Source organism: Dipodomys spectabilis, unplaced genomic scaffold, assembly GCF_019054845.1.
Source record: "Dipodomys spectabilis isolate Male_0828 unplaced genomic scaffold, ASM1905484v1 ptg000030l, whole genome shotgun sequence".
In the NCBI taxonomy this organism is placed as follows: domain Eukaryota; kingdom Metazoa; phylum Chordata; class Mammalia; order Rodentia; family Heteromyidae; genus Dipodomys; species Dipodomys spectabilis.
Window position 1 is genome coordinate 1736551 of NW_024870707.1, and position 15812 is coordinate 1752362.

The 15812-nt window shown below is 41.9% G+C and overlaps 1 protein-coding gene and 1 non-coding gene across 5 annotated transcripts in view; one reads left to right on the plus strand and one right to left on the minus strand.

Moving 5' to 3' along the window:
- Celf1 (CUGBP Elav-like family member 1) overlaps positions 1-15812 on the minus strand; it is an 88282-nt gene that overhangs the window by 48077 nt on the left and 24393 nt on the right. The gene's annotated exons all lie outside the window — the stretch shown is intronic.
- On the plus strand, positions 13055-13159 carry LOC122105411. Its single transcript, XR_006147039.1, has one exon. It is a non-coding gene; the product is annotated as a U6 spliceosomal RNA (small nuclear RNA).

The window sequence follows — 15812 nt, forward strand, 5'->3', positions numbered from 1 at the left end:
ATCTCTTCTCCTGCACACTGACTGTCCAGTATACTCATCCTTCTGTGGTGGCATTTTTTTCCATTTTGTTTTGTTCTTGCAGTGCTGAGAAACAAACCTAGGACCAAGCATACTACACAAGTGTTCTACTAAACTACATGCTAGCCCCCTTGGTTTTGTTTTGGTTTTTGAAACAGGGTTTTTTGTGCCCAAATTAGGGCACACGGAATTTGCAGTTCTTCTGTCTCTACCTCCAAAGTGCTGGAATTACAGGCATGAAACATCATACTTAGTTTAGGAGAGGAAAAAAAAAAAAAACTTGAAATTCACCAGTATGTTTAAAGTTTACAGTTCAGTAGTGGTAAGTATTTTCACACTGTTGCACACTGTGACAATTTTCAGCAACTCTTTCATAAGGATTCTTAAATTGGTACCTACCCTTGAATCTTCAGAGTGAGGACAAGCCTATAACCCCTATGATACTTTATGCAAAACTGTGTGAACATGGACACTGAGGATTTCTGGAAAGAGAATTCAGTTTCCATCAGATTCTCTTAGCCCCTAGATGTCTACATGGCTCATGAGCAATGGTAAAAATTGTCCCCTTTAATTAGGAATATCATTCTTTATGTAGTTCTTTCTATTTCCCTAACAACAGCTGGAACTGGGGGAAGGGGAGGTTAGATGCAGTATTTTTGGCAGCTAAAGTGCACCTTTCTCTGGGTATAAGTACTACAGCTTCTATGTGTTTTCCAGTTTTATCTAAGATTTCAGGTGAAAAAGTGACTCTAAAGCCATTCAGGGTCTGTGACACTAGGCAAAGCACTTACTCTAAACACAAGGGTTAAGTCATTCAACTTTTCCTTAATACTCCATGCATGATTTGCTCAAACTTGACATGTACTAAGGCCACCAATTCCTCCTCAGTTTCACTGCCATGCCAGAAGGCCAAATCTGTCTCATCTAGTGAGTCACTACTGCTCTTCACTCCAACTGCATTTTTATTTCAGCCCACTTGTGCAGCTCATCAGAGCTGCACCATATGTTAGTACCATGGAGGCAGAATGTGACTAACTTTTTTTTATATAAAACACTGCCAGTTACTTTTTAAATTACCTTACAATCCTAATGTCTCTGAAGAGTCATTACCATACGTAACATTCTGGAAATGATTTTATCATTATTTTTCTGAATGTCCACGGAAGTCCTAAGGTATTTTCACTCCAATTTTCCAAGTAAGAGAACTGAAGAGAATGGATTAAGTGACCCCAATTCCACAGCCATTCTCTGGGACAGAGTCACCATGCTACAGGGGATCAAATGAAGCTGAGGGAGGACTTTTGTTTGTTTTAATAGAAAGCATGGACACTTAAATGTTTTTTTCTAATGTCAAGATCACAAATGAATGCCAGGCACCAGTGGCTCACACTTGTAATACTTAGCTACACAGGATGCTGAGACCTGAGAATCCAGGTTTGAATCCAGGCCGGGCAGAAAAGTCTCCATGAAACTCTGAGCCCCAATAAACTACTCAAAAAAGCCACAAGTGACTGTGGCTAAATGGTAGAGCACTAGCCTTGAGCACAAAGAGGCTCAAGGACAGCAACCAGGCCCTGAGTTCAAAACCCAGGACCAGGAAAAATAAAAGGATCATAAATGGATGGAACTAAGACCTTATGAATATAAATGATTTTTATGAAAGAATAAAAGGGATCTAGCTATGTCATCAAATTCTCCAAATGTTAAGAGAGAAAAAGAGATTGTTCCAACCTCCTTTGTACAATTTGTCACCTCTGAATGCTAGATTTGATAAATAAACATATCAAAAGTTTCTCAGGGCTGGGAAGGTGGCTAAGTGGTAGAGTGCCTGCCTTGCATGCATGAGGCCCTGGGTTCGATTCCTCAGCACCACATAAAACAGAAAAAGCCAGAAGCAGTGCTGTGGCTCAAGTGGTAAAGCACTAGCCTTGAGCTGAAGAGCTGAGGGACAGCGCCCAGGCCCAGAGTTCAGGCCCCATGATTTATTAAAAAAAAGTTTCTCAAATTGTGCAGATGCTTCATATCTGATATTCATTTAATAACTATGTGCAGCGTGATAGTTTGACTACTACAACATTTAGATAACTCCCTCTAATAATAACCTTCTTCAATGGATAATATCACCTGAAAAATAATTTTTACCAAAGGACTAAGTAGCCTGGCGCCAGTGGCTCAGGCTTGTCATCCTCACTACTCAGGAGGCTGAGTTCTGAGGATTGCAATTCAAAGCCAGCCCATGCAGGAAAGTCCTGAGACTCTTATGTCCAGTTAACCAACAGAAAACTGGAAGTGGCTATGGCTCAAGTGGTAGAGCTCTAGCCTTGAACTGAAGAGCTCAGGGACAGTGCCCAGGCCCAGAGTTCAAGCCCCACAACCAACAACAACAACCAAAAAAAAAAAAAAAACTATCTGATTAATATTGAAAACTGGAATGCCCTTTGAATTCAATAATTCTTTTTCTAGAAACAGACCTGTTAGCCTACAAATAAACTTTACCTAGTATATACAAAGTATGCAAAGTGATAGTGATAAGAACATAGTTTACAATAACAAGCCTAAAAGCATACCGACAGTTGGAAGCTGGCTAAATAAATTATAACAGACCAATACAGCAAAACACTTTATAGTTATTAAAGAGAATAAGACCACTGACTGAACAAGATATATTCAAATAGTAAGAAATTCTAAAGCACCAGGCAATGGTGGCTCACACCTGTGAGATCCAAGGCTCATAGTTTGGAGCCAGCCAGGGCAGGAAAGTCGTGAGACACTCATCTCCAATTAAAACCAGAAGTATAAACAGAATATCCCTTGAAGAATAAAGAAATTGCAGTTGTAGTCAAAGATTACTGGTTGAACTATTTACATGCTTGTTACATATTCTAAATAATCTAATTCCTGTTTTGTTCCAAAAAGTAGCTTGATTTCTATTTAAGTTTTTGTTGTAATCTGAGGGGAGAATGGAGGGCTTGCTATGAAGCCAAGTCTGGCCTTGGACTCAATCCTCCTTGCCTCTTGTTCCATCCTCCTGAGTTGCTGGGATTACAGGCATGTACTACCACACTTGGCTGTTTTGCCTGAGGCATTTTGGAAAAAAGCAACTGTCCAGGTGAACCAGGCATATATCACATATGAACTATGAAATTAGCCCAGCAACTCAACTGCAGCTTGCTTGAACTGCAAGCCTTCTGACTGGCTATTTACAAAGACTGGGGCTATTTTCAATCACTTAACTGTATATCTGTGTACATTTTCTCTGATCAATCTTTCTTGTCGAGGCAGAGTGCAACATTAGCTGGATTCCAGTAATGAAGGCAAGGGGCAAGATGAGATAAGATGTCAAAACCAGTTCTACAAATACAGTTTGGGTCTAGTATCTCAAAAAGGAATCAAAACGGCTTCAAGTTCAAATACAGAAATCCTACAGTTCTGCAAAAGCTTGTCGAGTCTAGAGACTAGTAAATCTAGAATCTTGTTTCTCACACTGTCTCTCTCCCTAATCTCCCGAGGGGGGGGGGGGGGGAGGGGTTATATCATACTGCAGTCATTACCAATCCCTACCTCTTCTCTTACTCCAACATTTCTTTCTGGGCTTATCCACCTACTAGGCAGCCATGCTCAATACGGAAAACAGCAGGTCTTCCAAGGCATCTAGCATACAACTTCCATATCTCCAAAACCCTTGACCAAGCAGCCAAGAACCCTGCTTGTACCATCTGCCTCAAACTCACCTCCAAATACATGGGCACTCAAGCAAGATGCTTCCATATGGCCTCATCTTAGGAGGCTTGTCCTGTTTTCATTAAAAAAGCAAGAAACTTCATTCAATCTATTTCTGGTCTTAATTTCTTAATTCTACAAAACCAGAAATGAGTTTTCCTGGGGAAATATTTCCTAAGACAAAATATAAACCATCAGAAAGCACAAAAAGTTAAAAAAAAAAATCTTACCTCTACTCCAGCCAGTCAGTGAGCATAGATTGAGATCTCCAAGGATTCATAGCTTAAAAACAAATACTAAGGATCTCTTTGTATAATATAGTATCACTTTTTAAAAAGTGACCTCAATTATCATGCTCTCATCACTCTCCAGGTGTGTTCCTAAGGGAAACATTTCAATATCCACTTAAATGATCTCCATCACCTCCTTCAATGCCTCTGAAAAAGGCTGAACTCTTTTGCAAAATTAAACTTGTCAGTACTTTGATTTCATTTCTACAAAAACAAGCTTCTTAGAAACAGGAGAGCTATCAATCAAAAAAAAAAAAAAAAAGCCCTCACTTTTTAAGAAAGCATCTATATACCTAAAATTAAAGAGGGGGTAGATGTGTAGGCGTGTGCAATGTTCCCTCTACCCCTCTTTTTTCTCTCTCTCACAAAACCCCTCCCTCAGGTCAATTTCTGTCCCTAAGGAATTATGATCTTGTTCAGAAAAGCATGGCTGGCACTAGAAACAAAAAACAAGTTGTTATAAATTTGGGCCTTACATAAATATCTCAGGAGAATAATTTCTTTTTTTTTTTGGGGGGGGGGGGGGGGGGTCCGGTCGTGGGGCCTGAACTCTGGCCCTGGGCGCTGTCCCTCAGCTCTTCAGCTCAAGGCTAGCGCTGTACCACTGGAGCCACAGCGCCACTTCCAGTTTTCTGTTGGTTAATTGGAGATAAGAGTCTCAGGACTTTCCTACATGGGCTGGCTTTGAACCAAGATCCTCAGATCTCAGCCTCCTGAGTAGCTAGGATTACAGGTGTGAGCTACTACCACCAGGCTTCCAAAGGAAATTCTAAAATAAGACTTGGTTGGGCTGGGAAGGTGGCTCAGTGGTAGAGCACTTGCCTTGCATGCTTGAGACCCTGGGTTCGATTCCTCAGCACCACATAAGTAAAAAAGGCCGGAAGTGGCACTGTGGCTCAAGTGGTAGAGCGCTAGCCTTGAGCTGAAGAGCTGAGGGACAGCGCCCAGGCCCAGTGTTCAGGCCCCATGACCGGATAAAAATAAAAATAAAATAAAAAAGACTTGGTTAGGCTGATTCATAATTCAGCAATACCAAATAATGTTCCAGGTGTGCTAATATCAGATAAATATGTACTATAAGCCTCCTCTGATGTACCTACATCAGATCTTGAAGTCAAGACCCTACTTTCCCAGTTTTGCTGCTCACTAGCCAGGTAACTTTGGGGAAAGATTATTAAATGCCTCCCTATCTCTGCTTCTTCATGTGAAAACAGTTACAAGATAAGATCTAGCTTCTAGCTGTATGTTAGGTTTTAAGGATTTGTAAAAGAACATTTAGAACAACAGTTACTGAGACACAGAAAGTATTCAACATTTGCTATAATTATTCTTCCAGACACTAAGCTTAGTGCCCACGGTAAGCAAAGATGAGTCTCAGAGAGCTTTAGTATTTGACAAGACGATTACATCTCTTCAAAATGTGCATCTGACAAGAGAAAGAAATAAAAGAGACACAAATAGGAAGGAGAGAAATCAAATTATCCCTATTAGCAGAGAATACAATCCTACACTTAAAAGACCCTACACTAGCCTTGAGCTGAGTGAGGGACAGCGCCCAGGTCCAGAATTCAGGCCCCCAGGAAAATAAATAAATGAATAAAAAAATCTAGGATTAAACCTAACCAAGGTGGTAGGTAAAAAGATCTCTACCAGGGCTGGGAATGTGGCTTAGTGGTAGAGTGCTGCATAGCATTCATGAAGCCCTAGGTTCAATTCCTCGTACCACATAAACAGAAAAGGCCAAAAATGGCTCTGTGGCTCAAGTGGCAGAGTGCTAGCCTTGAGCAAAAGCAGCTCAGGGACTGTGCCTAGGCTGAGCTCAAGCTAGAGGACTGGCAAAAACAAAAACAAAAACCCCACTTCTAATAGGAATTATAAAACAATGAAATCAAAAGACACCAAAAGATGCAAAGACTTGCCATACTCAGGAACCTGAACAACACTGTGAAAATGTCCATATTACCAAGAAAGATCTACCACTTCAACTTAATCACTATCAAAATTCCTGTGAGTCTTCAAAGAAAAATAAAAATTCTAAAATTCAGGGGCTGGGAAGGTGGCTCAGTGGTAGAGTGCTTACCTTGCATGCCTGAGGCCCTGGGTTCGATTCCTCAGCACCACATAAGCAAAAAGAAAAAACCCGGAAGTGGCATTGTGGCTCAAGTGGTAGAGCACTAGCCTTGAAGAGCTGAGGGACAGCACCCAGGCCCAGAGTTCAGGCCCCACGACCGGACCCCCCCACCAAAAAAAAATTCTAAAATTCACATGAAATCATAAAAGACCCTGAAAAAAGTCCTGAGCAAAAAAGAGCATCACTGAAAGTACCAAAATGTCCAACCTCAAATTATACCACAGAGCCATGGTAACAAAAACAGCATAGTAATGGCACAAAACAGACACAAAGGAATACAAGAGGACTTAGAAATAAGCCCACATAACTATAGCCATCTGATTCTCAGACAAAGGTGCCAAAAATATTCTGTAAGATAGACTCCTTTAACAAATGGTGCTGAGAAAACTGGATATCCACAAGCAAACTGAAACTTTCAAGTCAGGAATCAGTGACTCATGCCTACATTCCTAGCTACTTAGGAGACTGAGACCTGGAGGATCACAGTTGAAAGCTAGCTCAGACAGAAAAGTCCGGAAGACTTATCTCTAACCAGCAAAACGCTAGGCTGGAGGCATGGTTCAAATGGTAAAGCTGTGAACAAGAAAGCTGAAAAAGTCATCATTAGTCAGGCAGTAGTGGCTCCCACCAGTAATCCTGAGTGTCTAGCTAGGATCTCAGCTAGGAGGCTGACATCTGAGGATTGTGGTTTGAAGCCAGACTGGAAAGAAAAGTCTGTGAGACTCTTATCTTCAATTAACCATAGAAAAAGTGGGAAGTGGAGCTGTGGCTCAAGTGGTGGAGTGCCAGCCTCGAGCAAAAGGAGAAAAATCTTAGCCAAATATTCTTCTGAGGAGGGGCTGGGAAGGTGGCTCAGTGGTAGAGCGCTTGCCTTGCATGCCTGAGGCCCTGGGTTCAACTCCTCAGCACCACATAAGCAAAAAGAAAAAAGCCGGAAATGGTGCCGTGGCTCAAGTGGTAGAGCGCTAGCCTTGAGCTGAAGAGCTGAGGGACAGCACCCAGACCCAGAGTTCAGGCCCCACCACCGGACCCCAAAAAAAAAAAAAAATCTTGTCAAATATTCTTCTGAGGATTAATATCCAAAATGTATAAAGAATTCAAGTCAAAGCCAGGAACTAGTTGGTGGTTCACACCTGTAAGCAATCCTAGCTCCTCAGTAGGCTGAGATCTGAGGGTCATGATTCGAAACCAGCCAGGGAAGGAAAGTCCATGAGACTTTTATCTCCACTAACCTATTTAAAAAAAAAAAAAAAAAGCCAGAAGTGGTGCTATGGCTCAAAGTGAGAGACAACCTTAAGCAAGCTTTCTTGCTCAGGGGGGCTGGAAAGGTGGCTCAGTGGTAGAGTGCTTGCCTTGCATGCATGAGGCCCTGGGTTGGATTCCTCAGCACCACACAGGCAGAAAAAGCCATAAGTGGCGCTGTGGCTCAAGTAGTAGAGCACTAGCCTTGAGCTGAAGAGCTGAGGGAACACTGCCCAGGCCCAGAGTTCAGGCCCCACGACTGACAAAAAAAAAAAAACAAAAAACTCAGGGATAGTACCTAGGCCCTAAATTCATACCCCACGACAACCACCACCACCACCAACAACAACAACAAAACACAATTAAAGGTCAGAGGTATGATTCACTGGTAAACTACGTGCACAGTAAACATAAAAACCTGAGTTCAAACCTGAGTAGCCAAAAAAGAAAAAAAAAAAGCCAAAATACTAACCACTAATACTAACAATGACTATCTGGGCAAATGAACTGAATAGACACTTCTCAAAAGAAAAATACTGAAAGTTAGGAACTGGTGGCTCACACCTATTAATAACACCTAGTCTAGGCAGAAATGTCTGAGACTTTATCTCAAAATTAAAAAAGCAAAAAACTAGGCTGGAAGTGAGGCTTGAGAGGTAAAGTGCTAACCATGAGCGAAAAACTTGAGCAAGAGCATGAGGCCAAGTTCATCAGTTAAAAAAAAAAAGTACAGCCAGGCACTGGTGGCTCACACCTGTAATCCTAGCTACTCAGGAGGCTGAGATCAGAGGTTCAAAGCCAGCCCAGGCAGTAAGTCCATGAAACTCTTATCTCCAATAAACCACCAGAAAACCGGAAGTGGTGCTGTAGCTCAAGTGGTAGAGGTCTCGCCTTGAGCTGAAGAGCTGAGGGACAGCACCCAGGCCCGGAGTTCAGGCACCATGACTGGGGGGAAAAAAAAAAGTACACTGGCTAGGCATGACAACTAAACTCATGTAAACTGCTTGAGAGGCTAAGACTGGGAGGATGGTAGTTTGAAGTACAATCCTAATGAACACAAAGCCTTTGAAGTTCAAACTTCATATCAGAAAAAAAACAAAAATCCAAAAAAGTAACACAGAGATTCCATCTCACTCCTTCAGAATCACTATTATCAAGAAAAAAGCAAATGCTGATAAGGATTGGGGTGGAGGGGTAAGAGAATGATGGTAGGAATGTAAATAAGTGCAGCCACCATGGAAATCAGTATGGAGGTTTCTCAGAAAACTAAAAATAGAATTACTATGTCATCTAACTATACCACTCCTGGGTTTCTACTCTAAGGATCCAAAGTTGGCACACAACAGAGCACACACACTTATGTTTACTGTGGCATTATTGGTAATAAGCAAACTATAGAAGCAGTCTCGGTGCCCATAAATGTGGTATATATACGACAGAGTATCATAGTCATAAAGGATGAAATTTAACACCTACAAGAAAATGGCTGGAGGGGCTGGGAAGGTGGCTCAGTGGTAGAGTGCTTGCCTTGCATGCCTGAGGCCCTGGGTTCGATTTCTCAGCCCCACATAAGCAAAAGGAAAAAAAGCAAGAAGTGGTGCTATGGCTCAAGTGGTAGAGCGCTAGCCTTGAGATGAAGAGCTGAGGGACAGCACCCAGGCCCAGAGTTCAGGCCCCATGACTTGACCCCCCAAAAAAAGAAAATGGATGGAGCCAGAAGTTGATGGCTCATGTTTGTAATCCTACTCAGGAAACTGAGATCTAAGGATTGAAGTTCAAAGCCAGTCCTGGCAGGAAAGTGAGTGAGACTCTTATCTCCAATTAACAAGCAAAAAAAAGCTTGAAGTGGAGCTCTGGCTCAAATAATGGAGTCTTGCTAGACATTTTTGTGGCAGTGAGGGGAGGGGGGCAGAGAGGGAGAGGCCCACAGGGATAACGCCTAGGCCCTGAGTTTGAGTTCAAGCCCCAGGACCAACACATTAAAAAAAGGGGGGGGGGGCGGAATTATCCTTCTCCTCATACTAAGAAAAATTTGTGGAGGCTTTCAAAATGGATACAGTTGAAAAAGAAAAACTAATATAATGAGGCCAGGGAAATTCTAACTTTTAAAGGTCAAGAACAAAGAGAAAGCTATAATAAAGATGTGCTAAACAGTATCATTTGCTGAAGTTGAGCTGTAAAATCAAAGAGCTGCTACTGATTTTAATCTTTAGTGACAGTCCTTACATAGGTTGTGCAATTCACAGCATAAATGGGAAAACATTAGTAGGACAATAAAATGAGATTAAGCCAAAGATAAAACTCAGTGGAGTACATGCCTAGCAGGAGTGAGGTACTGGATTGATCCCCAGTACTGAAAAAAATAAAATAAAAAGAAGAGTAGTAACTGCCAAGAAGATGACTGTAGTCAATATGTTGTCAAATTCAATAATTTTAGAAAGTTATGAAGTATGCAGGGTCAGAGTCTGTAGAACAGATTCCTAAGTTATTAAAGAGCCAGACTACATCAGTGAATAATCTCAGAACTGTACTCACACTACCCAGTCATAGGAAAAAGTGCCTCAGTTAAAGTGTTTCTCTAACCCTTTTGTCTCCCTGACCATAGTTATAAACATGTGCAGAGTGTCTCATTCCCACTCAGCTGACAAGTTCTATTCCCAACTCTGTACACTTATGACTCATGAGGGCATGGGGGAGGAGAGTAAAAGAAAACTGCAAAATAGAGAATATGAACTTAGGTTGCTCAAGATTGAAGAATTCCTGCTTAACACACCAAGAAAGTATCCTTTCATATCATAGTAACTTAACAGTTAACTTGAAACAGTATCTTTTTTTTTTTTTGGTTGGTTGTGGGGCTTGAACTCTGGGCTTGGGCGCTGTCCCTCAGCTCTCTAGCTCAAGGTGAGCACTCTACCACTTGAGCCAGAGCGCCACTTCTGGTTTTCTAGTGGTTTATTGGAGATAAAGAGTCTCACGGACATGCCGGGCGCTGGTGGCTCACGCCTGTAATCCTAGCTACTCAGGAGGCTGAGATCTGAGGATCTCAGTTCAAAGCCAGCCCAGGCAGGAGAGACCGTGAGACTCCTATCTCCAATAAACCACCAGAAAACCGGAAGTGACGCTGTAGCTCAAATGGTAGAGCGGCCGGGCGCTGGTGGCTCACGCCTGTAATCCTAGCTACTCAGGAGGCTGAGATCTGAGGATCGCGGTTCAAAGCCAGCCCGGGCAGGAGAGACCGTGAGACTCCTATCTCCAATAAACTACCAGAAAACCAGAAGTGGCGCTGTAGCTCAAGTGGTAGAGCGCTCGCCTTGAGCTGAAGAGCTTAGGGACAACGCCCAGGCCCAGAGTTCAAGCCCCACGACCAACAAAAAAAAAAAAAAAACAAAAAACCTCAAATGGTAGAGCGTTCGCCTTGAGCTGAAGAGCTGAGGGACAGCACCCAGGTCCAGAGTTCAAGCCCCAAGGCCGACCAAAAAAAAAAAAAAGAGTCTCACGGACTTTCCTGCCCAGGCTGGCTTTGAACTGTGATCTTCTGATCTCAGCCTCCTGAGTTGCTAAGATTACAGGCATGAGCCACACCGGTGCCTGGCTTGAAACAGTATCTTGAAAATAGCCTGAAATTGTATTATCATGTTCCCTACTATTCCTTAAATAGGCAAGACATCAAAAGGCCTCTGTAAGGTGAAACTTAAAGCACTGGGAATCTGCACACAGCACAGGTTGTGGCAAAGCCCAAAACAGCAGGCCATTTTCCTATAGTTACCTTCCCAGCAAATAGCCCAGTACTGTAGCTTCTTCCAAAGAGCTGTGCACTCTTTTTGAGACAGGGTCACTCTATGTAGTCGACTGTCCTCAAATTCATGATACTCCTGTCTTAGCCTTCTGGGAAAACAACTTTGTACTACCACACCCACCTTACCAAATAATTTAAGAGGTAATTTCACATCTTTTTCTACTCAGATTTTGTCAAGAAATTTGTTCTACTCATCCCTAATAGCTGATCTTAAAAAAAATAATAATAACAAAAACCCTGCTACTTCTAAGGTAACTCAAAGATACTAAATTACTACATTGATCAGTCATCCCCAGACTCCTCTCCCCCACCCTCCCAGGAGGCTTTTGTTAAAACTGTTTCTTCATGCCACTATCCCTGAGATTCTGAAACATTCTACACAATTTGTAACTGGAAAACCAACACAAAACAGACAAATGGGTCACCTCTTTAAACCTGGAACCTCAGTCCTCCACAGAAATGAACATAGACAGATAGATGGACCCACGTGAACACAAAATGGGAGCCCTGGCTGAGTCCTGAGCAGGTCTGAGGCAGTGTGGGTGCACAGGGCAGCTGCAAGACCTGGCTAGTGGGCTGCTCCTGCTGTTGCTGTACAAATATAGAAAGCTGAAAAGTGGAACATCAGCTTTAGCAGAACAGACTCTGCACCCAGCTTCACTCCAAAGGGAGGAGCAGGGAATAGAAACAGCTTTACCCATACATGGTTGCTGAAAAGGGACCATTGGTAAAAGCCCAATTATCTCACACACATGCATTCTGTACACATCCGCCAGATAAAAAACAAACACACAGGTTGGTACTTGAAGGAAGCAGTCTGAGAGATTCTATTTCGGTCAAAGAACTTCCCAATTAAATTTAGACATTTACACTGTGGCCCTCAACTGTGGGAAATAAGAAAGTCTAAAATCTTTTACTAGGTCAGATTCTTACCAGATCAGCAATAGCTGTGAGGTTCCATTTATCACTTAAATCTAAAAATGAATGTGCAAAAAAGGTTATTCCCTACTTTATGAATAATCTTAGTATTGGCCCTTTGCTATTTCTAGACTAATGGTCTGGCTGCTCAGACTGCTTTAGGATCTCTTCTCTCTCCCTTTTTAAAAATTCTGCTAGTCCATGGGTGACAATGTTGTCAGACACCTTGTATTCATATACTGTTTTGTAGAATGGGAACTTCTTTGTACAACTACTTACAGATATTAATAATTAAAAAACGTTAAAAATAAATAAATTCTGCTGGTATGGTCAGGTGCTGGTGGCTCACGCCTGTAATCCTAGCTAGTCAGGAGGCTGAGATATGAGGATCATGGTTCAAAGACAGCCAGGGCAGGGAAGTCTGTGAGACTCTGATCTCCAATTAACCACCAGAAAAATCAGAAGTAGTGCTATGGCTCAAGTGGTAGAGCACTCCTCTTGAGCTAAAGAGCTCAGGAACATTGCCCAGGTCCAGAGTTCAAGCCCCATGACTGCTCCCTCCCCCCACCCCCCAAAAAAATTCTGCCAGTAAAAGTTAAAAACTAGGGGCTGGGAAGGTGGCTTATTGGTAGACTGCTTGCCTTGCATGCATGAGGCCCTGATTCGATTCCTCAGCACCACATAAGCAGAAAAAGCCAGAAATGGCACTATGGCTTAAGTGGTAGAGTGCTAACCTTGAGCTGAAGAGCTGAGGGACAGCCCCAGGCCCAGAGTTCAGATCCCATGACTGACCAAAAAAAAAAAAAAAGTTAAAAAATATACCATTTCTCAGAATGCTGGCTTATGTAATCAGAAGTCAAATATTCATATTTTTGTAATTATTTTACTTAGAACAATTCCACCAGATTCATGTCAATATAAAAAAAAAACTTAATTTCTGTGTTCGCTTCGGCAACACATATACTAAAATTGGAACGATAGAGAAGATTAGCATGGCCCCTGCACAAGGACAACACGCAAATTCATGAAGCGTTCCATATTTTTTTAGGGGAAAAGCAAATTGTTTAAATAGGGATACAGGTGGACCCACTGCAACAATGAGATGTACAAGTCATTATGTCGAAAATGAACTTTACAACTTTGGTGGGGGGGGGGGGGGGAGCGCACGGGGAGGATTGAGTTGGGGGGTTGGGGGGGGATGGGAAGGGGAAACAAAGGAGGAGGCTACAATGCTTGATAAGAAATGTACTCATTATCTTGCCCATGTAATTGTAACCCATCTGTACAGTATTTTCACAATTAAAAAAAGAAAAAAAAAAAACTTAATCTCTGGCCAAGTAAACCCTTTAAAGAAATGCTATGGACACCAATGGACACCAGTGATTCAAGCCTGTAATTCTAGCTATTCAGGAAGTTGAGATCTGAGGACTGAGGTTCAAAGTCTGCCTAGGCAAAGTCCACGAGACTGACTCATCTCCAATTAACAACCAAAAAGCAGGAAGTTAAAGAGTGGCTTATGTGGTAGAGCACCAGCTCTGATTAGAAAAAAAAAAAATCAAGCTCCAGTAATGGTGCACATTCGCATATGCATGCTACAAACAAGAAATGCCACTGATTTGTTAAAACAACTGTTTTTCAGCTCTTATTGCATTAACCAAGTAATCAATAAGCATTCAGTGAAAATTATCAAATTTGAGACTTTTACCTGCAATTAACCAGCAAAACGCTAGAACTGGAAGCATAGCTCAAGTGGTAGAGCACTAGTCAAGAGCAAAAAAGCAGGGTGAGAGCCTGAAGTCCTAAATTCAAGCCCCAGTATCAGCACCAATGAAAATGTCTATAAGCCCCTTTAGTATGCTCTTTGTTAAGTCATTTCTCCTCTCTGAGTCTATTTTCCCAAGTGAAAAACAGGATTGGGACTAGATCAATCTATATCGAAAAGACCTAGAGAATCCAGACATTTCAAAGATCTCAAAAAAGTTATTTTAGGGCTGGGAAGGTGGCTGTGTTAGAGTGCTTGCCTTGCATGCATGAGGCCCTGGGTTCAATTCCTTAGCACCACATAAGCAGAAAAAGCCAGAAGTGGCTGTGGCTCAAGTGGTAGGGCACAAGCCTTGAGCTGAAGAGCTCAGGGACAGCGCCCAGGCCCCAGAGTTCAGGCCCCACAACCAAAACAACAAAAAGTTATTTTATATGAATTATTTTGCATATGCATTTATAGGAAAGTGAATTCATAAATAGAATATTCGACTGGAATCTGTAACAGCAAACAGGTTTAACAACCTACTATGGGAGCTGGATGTATACCTGTAATCACATCATCTTGAGTTCAAGTCAAGCCTGGACTCCCTATCAAATTTGAGCCTGGGATACATACAAGAGAAGACAGACAGACAGACCACTCATTACTGAATGACTTAAGCCTAAAACTTTTAGGCTCCATGGCAACCTAAATCAGCACACTGAACATACCGTATATAAAGCACACATTTAGAGGCTTAACTAGTAAATTCAAAATGTGACATATGTGCAATGTGGGCGACAATATTATTCTGAGAACTTTAACTTTAAAACCTTCCAACTTTTATTTTGCCATCCCAAAGATGATATAATGGAGTCAACTATGCAGAAAGTGCAAGCTCAAGGAAGAAGAGGTACAAAGATTATAAATAGAAGTAAAGAGATGAGAGACTCTCAGAAAGGCAATTCTGAACATGGCTCTCTCCCACTGAGAATCAACCTGCAAATGAAAGCTTAAAAACATTGCCAAGGACAGCATATATCAAGATAGCATTTGGGACACTCTTTAATAGGGGCTTAGTCAAAAGAGGACACAGTCACAGACCAGACAGGCAAATGAGGCACAGCCTCCAGAGCAGTCAAGACAGAAGTATTTTTTTATCTTTTCTAGAAGCCTAAAGAATGTAACTGCCAAGAAAAAGAAGCAGTATCAGAGTCGAGCACTGATGGCTTACATCTATAACCCTAGCTACTCAGGAGGCTGAGATCTGAAGTTCACCATTCAAAGCCAACCCAAGCAGTTAAGAAGTCTGTGATCTTATCTCCATTTCATCAAGAGAAAACCAAAAATGACAGTGGCTCAAAATGGTAGAGTGCTAGCTTTGAGCCAAAGAGCTCAGGGACAGGTCCAAGTTCAAGCCCCAAGACTGACTGCCACCACCCAAAACAAAAACAAAACTTCAGGGACAGTACCTAGGCCCCAAGTTCAAGCTCTAGAACAGACACAAAAGAAAAAAAAAAAAAAAAAAAAAAGGACTGGAACTGTGGCTTAGTGGTAGAGTGCTTGTCTTGCATGCATGAAATCCTGGGTTTGATTCCTGAGTGCCCAATAAACAGAAAAGCCACAAGTGGTGCTGTGTCTTATATGGTAGAGTGCTAGACTTGAGCAAAAAAGAAGATCAGGGACAATGTCAAGTCCCGGAGTTCAAACTCAAGGACCAGTGTGCATGCACACTATAAAGGAGTAACTAACAGAGTACAGATAGATAGATAGATAGATAGATAGATAGATAGATAGACAGACAGACAGACAGACAGACAGACAGACAGACAGACAGACAGACAGACAGAATCTATGAAGGAATGAACTAAACATTCAATACTGAGTTTTTTCATCTACTAAAGGACCTTGGGTACCTATCCATAAGAACTCCATTATGATACATATATCTTTTTT